The sequence below is a fragment of the Crocodylus siamensis genome, chromosome 2 (genome assembly GCF_052110815.1).
Source record: "Crocodylus siamensis isolate JL-2025a chromosome 2, ASM5211081v1, whole genome shotgun sequence".
NCBI lineage: Eukaryota > Metazoa > Chordata > Crocodylia > Crocodylidae > Crocodylus > Crocodylus siamensis.
Window position 1 is genome coordinate 295027752 of NC_143396.1, and position 20682 is coordinate 295048433.

The following is a 20682-nucleotide window of genomic DNA, read 5'->3' on the forward strand; positions in this document are numbered from 1 at the left end:
CTATTCAAGGGGAGAACAGATTGAACACTAGACTTTGGACTTGGCCACCGTCAATGTGACCATCACGCCAAGACCTTCAGTGCATATGCCTAGGTAAGAGTATGGAGGAGTGGAGGCTGCCCTGGACCTATCATCCAGGGGACTTTTTCATTTAGCACCAGTGTAGATTATAAATGTTTTGTCTGCTCCACTTTTAACAGACTATACTAGTGTAAACATGTTACGTGTCTGTGCTCTTAGTATGGCCTACTTGTTTCTTTCTTCTGCAGTCCCTGCTCTAGAAAGTGTGCCTCTAGAAAGGAATGGATGTCGTAGAAATTGGGGCAATCTAACTCTACAATCCCTTCCCCCAAAACTGCTTCACTGATCTAGTGTCATCTTCAATCCTTTCTGAGCATGAAAGGTATGATGTCTCTTCCACTCAGCAGTGCCCTGTGGACTGCACAGCCAACGACATTTGAACAGCACAAATCCAGGCCCTAATGCTAAGCCCATGGACACAAAGAAAATGCTTCACAAATGTATCAGTAGTGCAAAAACAACCTCTCAAAATAAAGTATACAGGCTGTCCTCAACTTTATGATGTTCAAGTTGCAATGAACGGCACTTACAACGTTTATAAATTGACACCTTGTTTCGACTTTCCAAAGTTGGTTTTGACTTTCCGACACTCGATCTGATAACATAGTTCCTATGGGAAAATCAGTTCCAAGTTACAACGTTTCAACTTAAGACGAGACTTTCAGGAGCCAATTGTGTCGTAAGTCCAAGGACAGCAGAAAAATCATAACCCATTTATGTAGATAGGAAAGGTTGAATTTGTCAAGGAATGTATATGTTCCTCCTTAATTAAAATGATACAATTAAACCTCCATGAAGTGACATGCTTGACAAAGCACATGGATCACAGCACCAATTTCAGTTCCTTTTTACTATTTTTGGCTTCTTTTTGACATGCTGACAGTGCGGGGGCTATTGATACAACTATACCATTCCAAGAAAGTAGGACTATAATACTATGCCCAGTTATATGGTGTCTTGTAAATGTTTCAGATTTCATTTACAGGCCTATGCAGGGAAAGCATTTGGATCTAAAACTTTTCACATACTTAAAAAAACCCCAAACCTCAAGTTAGAGAGGAAAAAAACCCAGTTTAGCTATATAAAGATGCGAGAGTGTTAACTGAAGTCTCTTTTGGAATAGCCAAACAAGTCCAGGACAGCTAAGATTAGCTTGAGTGCTAAAGCTAATGTGTTCATACCCACAGGGTTTTGAGACCCCTGAACCGAGGGAAAAGGCAGTGCTATTGTCCAAACATGGTATTTCCGAATATCCGTGTGCCTATGGATATCAGGACACTACACAGTCAAGCTTCTCTCATGCTTTCTCAGATATTTGGGAAGCCGTTTGGGTCCGCTGGCAAGCAGAGCAGATATTTCCCAAGCCTTTGGCGGAGAGCGGGCTAATAGCGGAAACGGGGGAGGTGGCTCTTGGGGGTTTGGCAAGATGCCTTGTCACAGGGCTTCTTGTGGCATCACTTGCCTTTCATTACCTGCCCCCTGTCCCTTCTGGAAGACCAGTACTTGCTGTTCCTTTTCCTGAGACAGCAAAGTAAAATGCTGACGGTCTCTCTGCAGCCAGGCAGCGCGGGAGATGAGATGCCTTTGCAGTGAAGTGCACGCGTGCAATGGAAAGGGGACGAAAAATGGAAGTGACAAGTGTGCTGAGACGTCTAACTTCCCCCTGGAAGCTGACTTACCTCATTCGAATAGAGCCAGTATAACCCTGCGTCAGCACAGACTTCAAAGGGAATATACATGCAGACTTATACATGTGTCCACACACCCACACGCTCATGCACATGCTTTTAAAACGTGCATCTGAAATCACTGATCCTTGTGCTGTTCTGCCAATGAAAGCCATGGCCAACGTGCCTAATTTTTAAAGCAACAGCAATAAGAAATACATTTCTACTCCTTTCTTTAGGCAAAGAGAACCTGGACCGTCGGCCTGACAATAAAGTCAGTGCAGCGACTTGTAAATGATGGATGAAATGAAAAGCCTCTGCTAAGTACACAGCAAACACGGGGGGTGCTGTGCAATCGAGGCCACGCTGTGTGCTTTTACAGCAGAGGTCACGGACTCAGTTTATTTTGCCAGCTCTCGAGGATCTGGGGGTAGGTGGCACAGAGGGGAACGGCAGAGCGCTAGAATTGCTGATTTCGGGTCTCTTGAACACATGCAGAGTGAAAATACCTGCATGCTTCTAACTTCTGCCCAGCATGTTTCAAATCCAGCACCCTGTCCTCTGCCTGGGATACAGACCCTGCTACCCTGCTTGGAAGTGGTTTGTTGCTTTTGGTTTGGCTTTCCTCTCATGAATAACTCTGGAAAAGGAAACACTTTTTTTTTCTTATGGTGATCTGTTGTCTGCAAACTTTAGGGGTTTCCATTCCTTTGTTCTCTATAGGTGTCTGAGAATTCACAAAGGAGGAAGGAAATACGCTTCCAAAGTGTGATACTAGATGCAGAACAGATGCCAGCGTCTCAAACGCAGGTTATTTTTGTGCCAACTGCGGCAGGTTCTCCTTTGAGGCTTTTCTGCTAATAAATTAAAGTAGCACCGTTCACATGCAGCATCGCAGAATCATTTCAAAGGGTCAGGAAAGAAATGAGATGCATGCTGTGCCTCCCAGTACTCAGCTAAACATCTCAATTATTTGCAGTCTGATCATACTCGGGAGACCAGCCAGGAAAATGGGATTTCTGTTCCACGGGGAAGGCTATTCCTGGGAATGAAAATTGTGATCCTTTTCAGTTCAGGGCCATGAAATTACTTGGTAGTTAACTTCTAAGTTTGAATGTAGACATTGAAAATAATTGAAATTGAATTTTGAGTGTATTGGCATGAAACAAGCAGGCTGAAATGACTCATTTTCACTTTTTTTCCCCCTTGAGACGTTCAGTCAGGATGGGCACATTGCTTTGCAACGTTTCTGTTTTGACAAGGTTGCGTTTTCAGATGAGCAAGTGCTCTGTCAAAGTCTTTATGCCTAGGTCGAATACTCAGTTCTCTAGGCTCACTTCCATCCATGGCCCTTTTCTGTACAAAATCCCAACCCCCTTTACTGAGTACCGGATGAAGCCTAACAAAGTCCCAGATGGAGAGAGACCTGAGCAACAGTTGTGCTTGTGCAGAGACGGGCAACAGGGTTCACATCTTGACTGTGGTCCCTCTCTGTGTTTACCCCTGGCTCAGGAAGACCATATAATTGTTTGCAGGAGATTTCTTCTTTTGGGACAGGCAGGAAGCCATGCCAGTCAGTCTGGTGCCCTACACCTATTCCTTGAGCACTGGGCACATGACAGTGGCGTTCCCTGGCAGGGATGCCCCTGAGCACTGGCCAGCCACCCTGTCCTGAAACACACCCTGAACTTGGAGATACTTTGGGGTCAATCCTCTGCAGCAGCTCCTGAGACCTCATTCCTTAGTGTGCTCGAGAGCAACCGCCCGATGGTGTCTTCGCTGGGGTATTTCCAGGGCTGGCAGGACCAGGTGAGTGGAGCCTGCTTGGGGTCATCCCAGCTAGGACATACAGATGCTGTGGCGCACATATACCCCCAGTCCCAGAGGCCAGGTTGCAGCAGATAGCCAAGGCTCGTTTGAAGCACGTAGCCCTGTGCTGCATTCATGCTTCCTTTGCAATGCATTTGACACCCACCGTGGTCCACGACCATACTCAGGTCCTTCTACGGGGGATCTTCTGAAGTGCAATGAGGCATGGAGGGCAGAAGAGCCTCATCCCGCCCTTGCGCGGGGTCCCCTTCTGTGTCGTAGCGAGGGCTCCCGGGGAAAACACGCTTCTCGGAAGGGTTGACACGCTGTCTGCAAGCGTAGAAAGAGCGGCAGAAATAAATGGTGCCAGCAGCTGTCTTGTTCATGAGGATTTCGGCACAGATTAGGGACACCTTCGATAGAAAAGGCTCCCCTCGTCGGGTTAGTTGGGTGGATCGGTGCTGATACAAAACCAGAGCGAACACCAGCAGCACGAGTAAAACCCTATCGATTGCTTGCTGCTTTGTTCTCATTACCAACTTCCCAGCTGTTCCAGCTGTCTGAACTATTTGAAGAGGATGGTGTTATTTTAGACAGGGGCTTTATCTTGTTCTGTATGAACGAGGAAGAAAGATATTTGATCCAGCTAAATCTGTGCTAAGATAAAGCAAGAAAAGACAGGAGCAAGAGGGTGCAGTGAGCTACTGTGATGGGATCCGGCCTGCAGAAGACAGACCCCAGCTCAACGTGAGCTCAGTCTTTGGGTCTGGGCCGGCCCTTTAGGGGATGGTTATACTTTTCTGATTCACGATCCTCAGTTAGACCTGTCTGGGGCTCCGCTCAAGTCCAGTGGGACCGTCCACACGTGGCAGGGGCTTCCCGGGAACCGCCAGTTTAGCGGGGATTGGGGAAAGCATTCCCATTTCTGCAGTACTTTTCAAAGATTTTCATTTACTTTTGTTTTGTTTTCTATCAACATTTTTAATGTATTTTTCAAGTTTCTTTAAAAAAAAAAAAAAAATCTGTGCTTTTGTGTTTATTGTTGAAACCTAGGGGAAAAAAAAAATCCTCAGAAAATAAAAACCGTGAGAAAAATTGCCGTTTTCTCAGGAAAATATTCATTGAGTCATAAAGGCATTTTCCTTTCAAATGAAGTTTCAACCAATTGCAACCCACTTGCAGTGTCTGGGCTGGCAATGTAGGCAACACGGGGCATCTCGGGAATCACAGGAGAAAAACAACTTTCAAAAGTATTGTTGTATTAGCAGCTCAGAAAAATGAAAGTATCTAGTTAAAAGGTCCAGGAACCCTAACTATTGAATTTTATTAAATATTTGATCTCCTTACTGAAACGTGATGAGTGGAAAACACATTCTATTTTGAGTACAAATGGCCTTTCTGGTTTTTTGTTTCATTTGTTTTGGAGGGTTTTTTTTGGTTTTAGTTTGCTCTAAAAAGGACATTTTCCTATCATTTTATTGCTGCTTTTAAATGGAAAATTGGCAAACCCAAAATGCAAGTTAGAATTAATCATGGATTCATGACATCCTCCCTAGCCAGGAAATCTCCACAACGAGGATTATCGGTGTCCCACTTCTCTGCTGGGCAATGCAGCAATCACAATGTTGTTATGGTGCTATCTATAGACTTGGTCCAACAGAAGATGATGGGGTGACATAATTAGAGTCCTTATGGATCCATATGGGGAGAGGATTTCTGGTCATAGGTGATTATTTCATCTAGCAAAGAAAGAACAAGATCTCATGGTGGGAAGCCGAAGCTGGGCAAGTTCAGTCTAGAAGAAATATTTAGCAGCCAATTAGCCATGGGGGCAGCTCTCCTAGGAAGGGATGGCTTCTCTGTTGCATGAAGCTTTTCAATGAAGACTGATTTCTTTCTCAAAGGGATATTTGAAGTCAGCCAGAAATGATAGGCTGACTGTAGAAATTAGCAAATGAAGCCTTGTGCCTTTGTTGGCCAGGAGGTTAGACAAGATAATTTTTTTTTCTTTGCCCTATGTCCGCTGAGATTCAATAAGGGCAAGTGTAAAATCCTGGAATAAATGAAGGTGCAAACACGGATTGGGGAACAACTGGCTGGGCTGTGGGGTTGCAGAGAAGGACCTGGGGGTCAGAGTGGACCATGGCTGAACATGAGCCACCAGCGTGCCCTCGTTGCAAAAAAAGGCAGAAGTATCCTGGGTTGCAAAGCAAGAGAAGTGATTCTTCTACTTTATCCAGCACTCATGAAGCCTCCCCGAGAGTCCTGTGTCCAGTTTTGGGCCTTGCAGTTGAGGAAGGGTCTGGGCAGACTGGAAAGAGTCCCGTGGAAAGCAATAAAACTGATTAGAGATCTGGGAAGAGTGACTTAAGAGGAAAGGCTGAAAGAGCTAGGGTTAGTTAGTCCAGAGAGGAGAAGACTGAGAGGTTTCTTTTCTGTTGTTTTCACTGTTTTAAATACCTGGAGGGCAACCAGAGAAAGGGTGTAGATGGGCTCTTCTCTATGGCCACAGGGGACAGGACTTTGAGTTGCAATAGAGAAAATTTAGTTTAGTTTGGAGATTAAGAGAAACCCCCCTGACTCTGAGGGTGGTCAGGTATTGAGACAGGCTGCCTAGAGAAGCTGTGACATCTCCATCCTTGCAAATTTTCAAGAACAGGTCAAAGAGACACTTGGCTGGGATGGTTTAGTCAGGGAAGATCCTGCCTGGAACAGGGAGCTGGATTAGCTGATGTTGTGAGGTTGCTCCCAGCCCTGCTTTCTTGTGATCCTCTCTCTGGATCTTTAGCTGTGGCTGTGTCCATTCATGTGCCATGCTTTCCTTCCACTTTGCTCTGAGTTTGAGAGCATGCAGCGCACGGCGAGGTCGGGGACCAGGTGCAACTACCGGGGCCTGTGCCCTGGGCAGCAGTGGAAGCATCGGGGCCGGCAGGGGTCAGGCTGACTGCAGCGGTGGCAGCTGCCCTTCTTGCACCCCCTCGAAGGCATTGTGCTTCAAAAGGGATAGCTGCATGGCATCATGGTAATAAAGCCTGCTTCTCAGCAAGTCTCGTTGCTGATCAGAGTGCCCGGCTGACACGGGTGTGTCTGAGCAGCTTGTTCAGAGCTGGTTTAGCTTCTCTGGCTGCAGAGCCATCCGTGCTGGGCCTTGTCCCTAAATGGACGGAAAGGTGTTTGTTCAGCTTGCATGGAGAAGTCTCTGCCGAGGCAGGGCATTGCAGGGCACTCATCCTGCATGCTGGGGAGAGAAACCTCACCTGCACTGATACCGTTTCTCACTAGAAGGGTAGTAAAGCACCGGAGCAGGTTACCTAGAGAGGTGGTGGAGTCTCTGTCCTTGGAAATTTTTAAGGCCTGGCTCAACAAAGCCTTGGCTGGGATGATGTAGTTGGGGCTGGCCCTGCTTTGAGCAGGAGTTTGGACTAGATGTGACCCCCTGAGGTCCCTTCAGCCCTCATTTTCTCTGAGTCTGTGATCCTGGTGGATAACTAGGACAGAGCTGGCAGGCAAAATCAAAAGGCAACTGTGATATGCAAGCACTCACCTAGAAATCAAAATGCAGCGGTAGGTCTAATTTTAGGTCTCCCAGCCTCAGCAGTACTCCCTTAAGAGCAAAGTCCTCTGCAGATTGCTACTCCTGCTCCGTGAAGACGAGGAGAGATATTCTCTTTCTTTCCCTCCCTCCCCAATTATAAAATTAATGTTAGCATCTTTTAAATCAGATCTCAGTGGAGCACCCCACCCAGCTCTGGGGCTTGCTTTCCTGCTGGCCTGATGAGAGCATTAGTGTGCTGATTTGCAGGATCATATCATGAGGATGTCTTTTGTTTGGCTGTTTGCTCTGGATGCAGAGTGATTGTGGAGGATGGGGAGAGTTCACCATAGCTCTGATTTACTAGGGCATGGGTCGAACTTGGAGCATGGGTGCTCTCGGTGCACCTTGAGGAAGGGGGGAGCAGGGTGTTGGAGGTGCGTGATGTGGACCTGTATACAAATCTGATTTCTCACTTGTTATGTTACTAGTGTATCAGGTAGCATTAGTGTAAGGGAATTAGAGAAGTGCTCTCAGACACACCCTGGCTCTAATACTAATTTCCAGGGCAAATTCAAATGGGAGTAAAGCAGGCCCAGTGCCTCCAGCTTAATGTAGAGCATTGATTCCTCATACCGAAGACCCACGGGTGTGGGCTATTTTGGGGATGGGTGTGGGTCCAGTTAGGCCTGTACATTGGAGGAGATGCACGAGATGCAAAAGGAAGCAGACCCCAATCGAAGCGGCGAGGCTGCTGAGCTCCCGTGAGTGGCTCCCGGTGTGGCTCTTTGGTATAGCTCCCACCTTGGCCTGACAAAGGGCTTTTTACCACGTCTCTGGGAAGCCACCATCTCTTGTCAGGTTTGGCACTGTGCTCCCTGTCCCCCTCGCTAACCCATCCTTTCGAAGCTGTTCTGGGATCTCTAAAGGGTCTTTGAGCCCAAGGAGGGAGCATGGCCCCATAGCCCATGACTGAGGCATTCAGCTCGGGGTGGGGGGAGACCTGGGTCCCAGTTTCTGTATACGTTACGGAGTACAGACCTGATAGATGCCGCCAGATGTGGGGGGTTATGATGGCTTCATGATGGACTTGCAATGCCCGTGCATCTTGGCTCATCACTGTGGGAAAGCATGGTAGGTCTAGCATGGTCCCTTACTCTCCTCAAGTGTGGGCACCAGGGACCGGCCCGCAGTCTGGTAAGTGTCTCCCTGCTACCACAGACAGTGGCAGGGACACTCCCTGCTCTTACCTAACAGTCCCCTGCCCCCACATCCAGTGGTAGTGTTGGGTGCCTTCTGCACGTCTGCACCCCTCCTGGGCACCCCCCAGACCCTGGTGGGGGGCGGAAAACTCCCCACCAAGGCCGTCCCCTCATCCCCTGGCTGTACTTGAGCTCTCCGTCTGTGTCTCCTGGGGGAGAGGGGCTCCCTCGGTGTGGTGTCCCTGCCTCCTTCCCAGGTTCGGTCCATGTGGAATAGGGGCCTGCTTGAGAGGCGGCCCGCATCCCAAATTGCCCGGGGGGCTCTGCAGGTGTTCCTTAAATTCCTTCCACCACTGGCACCAGGTGACCCTCTCCAGATCCTTATCATCTTGAAGGAGATGCCGCCTTCTCCAGGGCTGAAGCCAAACTATCTGTGCATTGCCTTCCGCCAAGGCGGAACGTGCTGGCAGCGTCTCAGCGATGCCTAGCGGCGAGCGACTCGGTGCTTGTCCAGCCACGGGGTCTGGATGCATGCCATCCCACCTACCAGGAGCCAGGTCAGAAGAGGGGAGGTAAGAGCCTGCGGGGCTCTGTTGGGTTGATGTGAGGAGAGGGCAGGGATTTATTTGCTTCTGTGCAAAGCTGGATAGTGGCCAGAAGTGGGACTCACTGGCAAGGACGCTCTCCTTGCTACTGACACGACCGGGCCGGGCGGGGGGATGACTGGAGCAGGCGCTGAGGGTTGGTGTGGATTCCCTCTAGGTCTTCCAGGATGGCCCTGGTTTTTATAGTGGTGAATATAGTAGTTTTTATAGTTGCTGAATATGTAAGCAGTATGCTAGAGGCAGGTGAGTTTGTGGGTGATTTCTATTATTGGACCAACTGCAGGGTTGGGATAGACATAGGCAAGAGTCTGGGTATGACAATATCCTTCCACAGGCCTCTGGGAGAGAAGCAGACGCAGCAGAGCTAAGAAGCAGATAGAAATTCTTGCCTGGTTTCCATTGCTTTTGTAATTATTGTTGAGGAGGATGAGAGCCTGCGCAGAGCAGGACCAAGGGTTAGCGAGGGGGACAGGGAGCACAGTGCCAAACCTGACAAGAGACGGTGGCTGCCCAGAGACGTGGTAAAAAGCCCTCTGCCAGGCCAAGGTGGGAGCTATACCAAAGAGCCACACCGGGAGCCACTCACGGGAGCTCAGCAGCCTCGCCGCTTCGATTGGGGTCTGCTTCCTTTTGCATCTCGTGCATCTCCTCCAATGTACAGGCCTAACTGGACCCACACCCAAAAGGAGGATGTCGGCCAATACCCACTAAGAAACTATAAACCTCTCTTCACAAGGGAGGCCACTACGGGCACATCAACAGATTCCTTGGGACAAACAAAAAATTAAATAGGGAAAGAAGGGAGGTCAGAGGATAATAACAAGGGATTGGGAAGGGGCACCAAGCAGAGTGACGTAGCCAGGTAATTCCTCCTTGTGATAAAGGGCGTAATTAGAAGAGAGGCTTAGGTTTAGACTCCTCATCTTGGAGTGGCTGCACCCAGCTCCTAGGTGTCTTGTTGCATCCTTCAAATTGGGCACCCAGGCTCATACGCAGCACAGGGAGAGTGGGTGTCCAGGAATGGGACCCACGTGGCCTTGTGCCATCAAAGACACTGCAGGAAATGGTGAGGAGAAGCATTTGGCTTCAAACATAGCCCTTTCAGAGCATGAAGCCCGTAAAAACAGGCTGTAGCGGGGAGGTCTTTGCACCAGGATTCACAGCCATGAACTCTTTCTGAGGGTGAAGTGTTGCAGCCAAGACGAGGAAGAGGAGAAGGTGGTGGTACTGCCGCCATGTTACGAAGCATTACAGTGGGAGTGCTTCCCTTGTTTTTTTAATTTTATTTAGCGAATGCAAATCCACAAAGCCAAGGAATAGCCTCATCGTTAGGTGAGATCAAAGTTGTTAATCCGCCTCTTAATTTTGTGATGTGATGCACAGCATTGTTTGTATCTCTCCACAAGTGCACGATGGGTGAGCACTGAGGCCCCAGAAATAGAGATGGGCTTTGGCTTGTCCTAAACCTGTTTAGCAGGGACCGCTCCCACCATGATAGTTCAAAGCCAGCATGTTAACAAGTGGGGTTTGTCACAAAGCACTCGTTTGTGACTCCCCGTGATTCCCATTCCTTGATCCGGCCGGCATCTGCAAATAGACCCTGGTCAGGGAGGTTGCTCCATAAGGGGCGTCACGAAGGAAGGCCCTTGGGTGGATTACATTGGTCACTGTGGTGTGGTAGGTAAGGTGCAGCACGAACGGTTTTGACCAACTTTCGGGTCATCATCAGTTGCCGGATGCGCGGGGGAGTGAGATGCGCAAGGGTGGGAAGCCGGGGAGGGGACTTGAGCAGAGTTATGATATGCACGGTTGCGTGCAGCTGAGTGTCAGCAAGATGTGCATGTGACGATCTTTGCCAGACAGATGCACAGTACTCTGCTACCGGGGCAAGAGCTGAGGTCTGCAGCTCCCCAAGTTGTTTCAGGATCTGACCTATACTGCTGTTTTCTTTACACGTTCCCGGAAAGTCAAGTTTCCTTCTGAAGACACTCCCAAGTATGCTGGGAGCATGCTTTAGTCTTTGAGCACCCCTATAGATGTTGTCTTCTTTTTCTGGCACTGGTATTGTGGAGATGGCGTACATTGGACACATACAAATAACGAATAGCTCCCTAGCCCGCATGGATTTGATACAGTGCTGACGCAGAGGCTTTAAGTCCAGGGTGCAAACAGTCTGCCTTCCCATAAACATATGTGCGATGGCACGCTAAAAAGCTGTATGCTGGTAGGGGAAGGAGCATGCAGGTGCACTGGAGTATTGTGTGTTGTGTCAACTGCAAGGGAGCTTTTCCATCAGAAGCCACTGACCCATTTGGTCCACGTTTTGGAGTTTAATCAGAAATGTTTTATCATATGGAAGCACAACATAATGATGATCCCTCCTTCCTACATCCTGCCAGGCGCCTTTGTCAACCAAACAGGCTTCGTGTGCTGGCTCCAGGTACATCCGTACGTGCTCAGAATATGAGGCTCTTCAATTGCTGGCATAGTAGTTTTTTTCCTTGCTGTAATACAATGCAGCAGCAGCTTTGCCGGGTGTCTGGTAGCCATGTGATACCTGTTGTTAGTTGTAAGCTTCCAGGTCATTTATTTAGATTGTGAGTTTCATGAAATAGAGGCCATGCATTCATCTGAGCTTTGCAAAGCTTTGAAGACACTGTCAATGCTTAACAAATCAATAATGAAATGTTTTTTCAATTCAGGTCAGGTAGTGAGTGCCATGTTCTGTATAAAGGCAAATGTCTTGGGTTCACAGGCTTGCTGGTGCTTCAGCATGCAATTCCCCATGTAGTTTGCAGAGTGACAGGTACATATCGCTGTTTGCTGTCTTACAGAGGAAATGCTTTGCTAGAAATATGAATACCAATTGATCAGGGCCCTTTAGTCTTAAAATGCAGGAGAAATCCAACCTGTTATGAATGTTCCTGTGCGTACTAAAATGTGGCAGTCATTTGAAATTCATTTGATGTTCAGAAAAAGGATGCTTTCCCAGCATGAGGGGAAAGGACTTGGAGCTTTCTTGTACCTGTAGAAATGCGCTTAAATTGGGCCTCGTGAGGATGTGATGGAGAGGGCTCCATGGACTATCACTATTCAGATGGAACAGCTGAAAGGATGCTTTTTCTTGTGGCTTTAATCTCATACACGACATTAGGAGTACAAGTAAGGCCCAAATGGTACCTGAAGATAGAGCACAGGAATATTTTCAACCCTAAATCTCCTCTTTACAGCAAAGGGCTCTGGGGCTGGTTGACTGGAGGAAAGGAGTCTCCCCACGCAGTGGTTACAAATGGAGAAGTCAGGGCTTCATTACACTGCACAGGTTGGAAGACCGCAATGCAGGCGGCCTTACTTCAAGTGGGACCTGAAGACAAGCTCTTAAAAGAAATGCCAACGAGTAATGGCTGGAGGAACAGTAAATGTACAGTACAGCTTCAGACACGGGCTTTTAACATCTGCTGTACAACGGGCAGACTCCAGCAAGGCTGGGACATCTGGGAGTCCAGCAGGAAGGAAGGTGGAGCGGTGCCTGCTGATCCGGGAAGGAGTCTTTTCCCATTAGAAGGACAGGAGCAGTGTGTGTGCATGGAGGAGGATGCTGACTTTAAGAGGTCTGGTGCCCACGTGCACACAGCTTGGCTAGGAAACCTGGAGTAACCTAAGCATAGAGCAGCCTTCACAAATCATTTAAATGAAAACTAGAGGAAACACCCGTGTGGGAGCCATCTGATCATTGACCATTGCAGATGCAAGGAAACTCACCCACCGTCGTTGCATGGAAGAGGGGCTTCTAACCAGCGCCTTACTGTCCTGACAAGCCGGACAGACTCCAACTGGTCTCCTTTGGTTTTTCTGAGCATCGTAATACCCTTGCCATCTGGTTGTGCGGGTGGGTTTTTTTTTTTGAGAAGCCAACAGATAAACTTCAGTGGAGGGACTGGCCTTTGCAAAGGTAAAACTACTTTGCAAAAGTAGTTTTTTTGAAGTTTAGTACATGGTGAAGAGTCAGGCAGTGAGTATTAATGCTGCCTTCTACTGCACCAACACCTGGGGACAGGTGACTTCAGAAGAGACTTGGGTCAAGAGCACTGAGGTTCATTGCTTCAGACACGCGGCGTCTAGAGAATGAATGCAAATGAGTGAAAGTTCATAACGAACCAATACAGGGGTGTCGGTTGTAGCCGTGTCGGTCTAAGGACACAGGCAGACAAGGTTCTTTGGGGAATCTGATATCTTTTATTAGAGTTAACACCTTTTATTTGTGTTGGTCTAATAAAAGATATCAGATTTCCCTAATGGAACAATTGTTTTTGGTCTCCATCCTTCTTTTTAAGGACTGCAGTCTGGGAGAAGAAGGGGTTTTTGGCTGAAAATTCCCGGGGCGGCGGGAGGGAGGGAGAGGATACCGCTAGGGTACAGCTGACCCATCTGGGACGTAATTCTCTGTGTATGTTACTCACTGTAGGAAAAGGTGCTTTTTTGCATGTTTTTATGAGCCTTGTTTCTCATCATTTACCTTTCTCTAGTGTCGTTTTTGTTCTGTTTCTGTGCCTCACTGGACGCGATGCAAGAGAGTGGTGGTGGTTTTTACTCACCCGGCCCTCGTTTTGATGGTAACCGGTTTCTCAGCCACCTCCCTTCCAAGAGTGGATACTTACCCCACCTTTAGGTAGCCAGATCCCATCTGTCCTCTGGATGTTTATTCCCACTTTTCCTAGTTCTAGTTCCCATGATTAGTACTCAGCCCGTCAGCTGCTCAACACAGAGAGACCCTTGCTCTGCCTCGGTGAAGCTGCAAGGACCCACCGTGTAGTGGAGATGCCCAGCCCAGGTGACGGATGCCTACCGATGGTCCAGGTTACCCATCCCCATTAGTCCACACCTCCCTGGTCCCACCACTTACTGACATCTGTGATAGGATCCACGAGCTGCAGGTGCTTCCCTTCAGCCTTGTCAAGAATATCTGGGAGCTACTGCCTTTTTCTCAGGAGAGATTTGTGCAGTTTTCTCCTGTAAAAAGCATGGTTTAGATTGCATAGCATTTTCTGCAATGGTGCATGAAGGAGTGCTTGATCATTGATGTAGTAACTGGGACCAGAAGAGACTTGGCACATACTACCTGCATACAGCACCAAAAGCAGTAGGAATAATATTTCTTCCTTAAACAGCAAGTGGCTTCAGTCCTATAAAGTTGGAGAACAGAAGGGTCTGAAAATGGTTTCAAAATGGGTGCTTGCTACTCAAATGACAAGGGAAGTAAGGGACAGGGATGAGTAAATGGCAGCCGGTCGCTGCGGAAAGCAAACTTCTCCCAAGTGTCTGTCGTGTAGCACATATCAACATACCAGATGGACAGACGTCTTTCCTGCCTCTCTTTCCTCCACCATCCCTGTTTTAGATTGCCTAGAATTGGTTTGGGGAGAGCACGCGATGGCAGAACAAGAGATTGCTTCCTTATCGTCTGAGCTGACAAGCTTTTGGAAGGAAAATGCACAATTTAGACTCAGTTAATATGAACTTTTGAAGACAGGCTGGTCAGTGCACAGAAGTCTTAGACCAAGACTTGCTAATATGAATGATTCATGATTTGGATTTTATCCGTGTGGCTTCCGAAACGCATCCCATTCACATCTCATTCATGCGATTCACATTGCGGCTTTGAAGCACATCCAGTGAATGCCGTGAGCCTTTTGACTAAAGCTTTTGCAGACTTGCTGTTACACTAGACCAACTATTTGGTTATGTTGGATGTTGCTGGGAAGACCTGTCAAAGCCAAGCATGGTCAGTTTTCGCCTGTAGCAAGCTCCCATATTGGCACCTCTTCCACGTCACAACTACTCTGTGGGGCAGGGGAAGTGAGAGTGGCTACCTTTCCATACATACCTCCCACCCCTGATAAATCCTGGACTTGGCAGTGCCAGCACACCCTTGATTCACCACTCGGTACCGGCAGAGAGAGGAGAGTTGGTCAGTCAAGACCTGGCTGCTGCAGACAAAACCCTGCCGTGGACCCAGTGGGGTAGTGTCTATGACTTGTGCTATGCAAATAGTCAGAGCAGACAATGCATTTATTTTACACAATGTGCGACTCTAGGGAGAGCTCGTTACGGCTAGGTTTTCTCCTCCAAGTAATCCAGGTCTCAAGTCCTCTGCGTAACCTTGTGCCCACACTCCGGTAGCTCCACAAAGGCTGCGCTCACAAATTATATTATAGCAGTGAAGTATTGACAAGAAAGAGCTGCACACAGCGCTTGTCACATTAGCATAAGCTCCTCCATATGGCTGTTAGAGTCAGAGCCCCGCACGCTCCATGCTCCAAAGCTTTCTGAGCCAGATGAGACAAAAGGCTGGAGCAAAACAGAAAGACGGGACAATTTACATCCGCACGCAGTGCTGCTCCATGAATCCTGTCTACATAATCATGAACTATCTAAAGAAAGTGTCAGGGGAACCAACTCCATGATGCCAAGAGGTGTCTTAGGAAAGTATTTTTACTGATAAAAAAGAATTAAAAATTGCAGAATTTAAGCTCAGGAAAATGCGAAAACTAGACAAAACCGAACAGCCACAAGACTTCCACCCTCCAAGTGATCCGTCTGCCAGTCTGAAGACCTTGGACATCGGAAGATGCATACAAGCATATAAAGGGGAGGATCAAAGCAGGGAGCGGGATGACAGCCTGGGCTCTGGGACGAGATCGGGTATTACACATGAAGGTAATAATCAGAGATCCACGTTACAAGGAAGAACAGCTGTCAAAAAGGGCTTGTTTGCTTTTTATGCAGATGTTGAATTGGAATGACAAGACCACCGTCTGCTTCTTTCTTCAGACACCTGTCTTAGCCCGGGTATATTTTAGTGCATTTCCTATATACACTAGGGATATTCATAATCCTTGCGCCCTCTCTCAAGTCACTCAGGAGGCAGCAAAAAATAATCTCCTCATCTGTCAATGTGTTAAGTGCTCCCGTTGCTGAAATACTAATAACATCACCTGAGTAGGAGAAGCACTGGCAGGGGGTGGGCTGCTCATGCAGCTTTGGAAATTATTCTCCATCTCTTGTAGGGGCGTACAACTGGAAGGGGCCTTCCAGGCCATTGATCCCCATCTCCCGTATTTGCAAGCAATCAGAACATCTTGATTCCCATCCAAAATCCCGATGGGTCCTGTGTGCCACGCTGAAGTTCGTGCTTGTTAAAGAAGTACAATGCACAAAGGCAGACTAGGCAAAGCTAGAATGAAATCCCTGGTAGGGATGGAGACCTTGACAGCCCACTGGGTACGAAAGCCAATGCGACACAGGCATCCAGATACCGGCATGGGCATTGCAAGTGTCTTCCTGCCCATCCTCACTCATCACAAACACAAAGCAATTTTTCTTCTGGTATGAGAAACCCTGAGGAACTGAGCTAAAGAGAGGCAGGTGAGGGCCTTATAAACCATGAAATAAAATAAAACCTGACATGGGGCCTGTAACTGGAAATATTTCAACATCCCAAATTCTCTTCTTTGCGTAATTCTGGGCAAAGAATATAGCACAAGGTTGGGCCCAAGGAATTCATTTGCTGGGCAATAAAACTGGCCGATTTTGACGTGATAGTGAGCCTTGTGGACACAGATGGGCATTTGGGGAAGCGCAGGGGGCAAACAGACAACTCCTCGCGAAGCAATTTTGGAAAATGTGTCCCCAGGTCTTCCAAATTTTGGTAGCTCTCCCATCATCTGTACAAATGGTTGTAAAAGTGGGCAAGGAGGGAATGTCACATCAATACTGCCCATTTTCTCCCATCTTTTGAAAATGTAAAATGTTTTAACTTTCTTAATTTCCATATCAGAAAAACCTGATTATGCCTGATTATTGAGTCTGAAGAAGAGCAGATTGAAAGGGGATTGAATAGCAGCCTTCACCACCCTGCCGGGGCCTGCAAAGAGGATGGAGCTGGACTGGTCTCAGTGTGGGGCAGATGATAGGACAAGGAGCAATGGGCTGATGTTGCAGCAAGGGAAATTTAAGTTTTATATTATGAAAAACTTTCACACGAGGGGGCTGGTGAAGCACTGGAGCAGGCTCCCCAGAGAGGTGGTGGAGTCTTCATCCTTGGAGCTTTTTAAGATCCAAGTAGACGAAGCCTTGGCTGGGTTGATGTAGTTGGGGCTGGGTCCTGCTTGGAGCAGGTGGTTGGGCTAGATGTGACCTCCTGAGATGCCCTCCAACCCTCATTGTCTGTGATTCTGTGAGTATTTTGGGACTCAGAAAGCACAGACACTTTAGAAGCTATTTACAGTGTTATGGTAACCAGAACTGCCCATGTTCTGGTTTCTCTAGGTTTGCCTTCATAGCACGATGCAGCATGTGTAAATATACCTGAGCTAGCTCCGAATGAACTGGATTCAGGCCCTGAAGCAGAACTGCTGCATTAGCCCACGTGGAGTCCAGTGCTAATCTACTCTGCTCGAATGGGGTCGAGTAGCCCATGCACCAGCACAAGCAGGGGCATGCTTTACAGCAGCTCAAATAGTAGCAGCACAAATTTGTGCCACTACTTTGTGTCTCAGTGCATGCCTCTGCCTGAGTGCTTTGCAGCAAGACACATTGTCCCGCTGCTCCACAGGCTGGGGGGGGCTGGATGGGGCACAGGGTGTCTCAGCAGAGGCTAGCCATCCCTTGTGCCCTGGCCAGCTGGGGAGTGGCACATGGAGATGGGGGAGAAGGCAGCCCAGAGCTGACTGCTCCCCTGTCGCTGTATGCCTCAGTACTGGGGGTGCATTGCAGAGCCCCCGTGTTGAGGCATATGAAGCTGCTGCAGCTGATGCACACTTCACCCCAACCAGCCATGGAGCAGCGGGCTGGGGCACAGTATGCCTTGAGATAAGGAAGCCTGCGCCCCCATCTCGAGGCACCCTGCACCCCAGCCAGGCAGGGAGCAGCTAGCTGGGTGCAGGGTGCCTCAGTGTTGGGGGCTCTGCATTGGAGCCCCTGCACTGGGGCACATGGAAACACGGTGGCAGCCAGCCCAGGGATGCCTGCTCCCCCTTCTTGAGGCACCCTGAACCCCAGCCAGCCAGGGTACAGGGTGCTTCAGCATGTGGGGTCCACAGCATACAGAGATGGTGCTCAGGGTTGTCTACTCCATCTGTGCATTTGTCCCAGCGCTCACCACTTTGATGTGGTTTGCACCATTTTTATTATGATTTTTTTTGCTACTGGGAAATTTTGCCCCAGTGCTGCAAATTAGCAGCACCGCACACTGATTAATGTACAACTCATGCGGTTTGTGGTGCTACAAAGAGGTTTGCAACACCAGAAACCACACGTACCTGCGTGTCTGGATCCAGCCTCAGAGTGCGACTGGATGTGCGTACTTGTGCATCCTCTCTTTGGGGCATATGCTCACTCCTCTCCTCTCCTCTCCTTCCTGCCTCAGGGGGGCAGATGAGAGGCTGTGGAGACGTGGTCAAAATTGTGCAGCAATTCAGGATGCTCAAGGAGATGGAGATGGACCTGTGTGCTGCATTTCAGGTATCTGGGATCTTACCAACTACTGATCACAATGAACTGAATGAGGTGAGGTGGGCACAAGAGGACAGGGGCGAGGGGATGCATTTGCTTGGCATTCACACCGGCAGTGGGGAACTGGGGAAGACCACTGCCAAAGATACCGAATAGTGCTGGTGTATCCATGATGGATCAAGATTGGACTGTCTTCTCCAGGATAGACATGCTGTCTATGGGCTACTTTTCCTGAAGATCCATATGATTTGTCTTCTGCATGGCTGTAAGTCCCAGGTCAGTATCTTGCCATAGTGCTGTACTGCTGTTGTAACAATAGTTTGTTCAGTAGTATGTTTTATTGGACTAGTTGTATAGCTGGGAGAGCTGTTAGGTGATCTTCCAGGCACAAAACATCCTTTCTTAGACCAGTGAGGAAAGGCATTTCTGCAACTATAAAGTTGGCCCAATAATAGTGCTTGCCAAACAATTCTGCTTCAGAGATGCTGAGAGTGGTTTCATTCACTACACACAAAATCCTAGAGCCGTGGGGCTGGAAGGGACCTCCAGAGATCATATATGGTCCAGCCCCTGCCTGAGGCTGGATCAGCTCTGTCCAAACCAACCCAGACCGACAAAACCATTGTCCAACCTCGTAGCAAAACCACACAGAGAACCCTGACGCATCACAAGACATCAAACCCAAACTTGCCACAGGTCAAGCAGGGGGACCACCACAGCCAACGTCCTGCTGCTGCAGAGGTGGTTAAAATATTATCTAGAGACCAAGGAAGAGGCCATGGCCCCCCAGAAAGGTCCCACTCTTGCATAGTGTGTACCCAAAACACATAGATATATTGCTTTATTGCTGTGGTGTGCCCCCAAGTAAAGCCATGGTCCTTTTTTGCATTCACACTAATACAGTTCCCCTGTTTTAAGCATGGTCTTGTTGCTTGCAAGAGGGAAGCATGGCCTAATTCAGGGTGTCTCATGGAGTTCAGTGCATTTTTCATTGGTTTTAGAGCATCAGGGGTAGGGTTAGCCTGAGCTGATGTGTGTGCTCATGTTAAGAGGAATCCTTGGAGAGCTGAAGCTGCACTTTTGGCTGCGGACAGCATCTACCAGGAGCCAAATTACGCAGGCAGGAGTTAAGTGGCATTGGCAAAGGGTGTGAAGGAGGGACACAAAGAGGGATTGATATGTGCCATATTACTCCTCCTGTACGTGTCAAGAGTAGCCCTTGCTCTTGCAGTTGGGTCCCTGTGAATCCCAGCGGATACAGCCACAAGTCTGCTGTGCGGATCCATGTGCAACGCACCAACCTGTGACTGCAAAACATTTGTGCTGGGGATTTATTGTTGTACATAGCAGTAATGCACTTGGCAATAATGCAGGAGAATAATCGTCCTTTGTTACTAGTGGGGTGTTAGTCACTCCTGTTGCCCGTGGTGTTATGGTGAAATTCAGTAAATATTTCTTTCTTGACATCCAGTCTCTTATTTAATCATGCAATATATGTGCCAGTGAATCATTAGGCATAGATTTGTATATACTTAAATTAAATTTAGATAGTGGGCTTGAGCTACTTCCTTCCTGATTACCCATTCATATGAAACAATAACCATTAATCTCTCTCCTTTTTGCTAGCGTGCTATTTTTAGAATTTGCCATGCTGAGGACTTTCAAGGAACAGAGACAACACTTCCATTCTTCGGGTGCCCTTCCCCTGCTTTGTACTTCACCTCTCTAAGTTAAATAGCTCCTTTTCTACAGTTAATTTCTCCTTCACTCTCATCAGCATCTCTGACTTTCATGAGGTTGGATTGAGAATGTGGTGCTAAATGCAGCTCTTTCATTTGAACTAATGCAAATTATGTAGAGTCCCAGTGTGTGAATCAAAACTTGTTAGCATGAAGAGGGGCTTGGTAGGTGATGAAACTGTGTTTCCAGAAGAAGCTAGCTTCTAATGGGAGATGGAGAAATGCATCTCCCTGCTCCCCCATTTTGGGTCTTCCTGTTGGCATGGGGAAAAAAAAATATTTCCAGGTTATTAAAGAAAACATCTTCTTTTTCAACCAAAGCCAAATACCAGTTGCTACAGTCCCTGCATTCATGAGAGCTAACCTGATGGGATTGTAACCGGGTGCCAGAGTTTAGGGCTTGGGAGAGGAAAACAGGGCTCCTCTTTGGGCTGGTACTGGGGGCATTGAACGGTGTGTAGCATCCTGCTGAGCCACTCTCTGAGCACCAATCGAGTGAGTGCAAAGGCACCCAAAAGGTGAATCCAGAGCTGG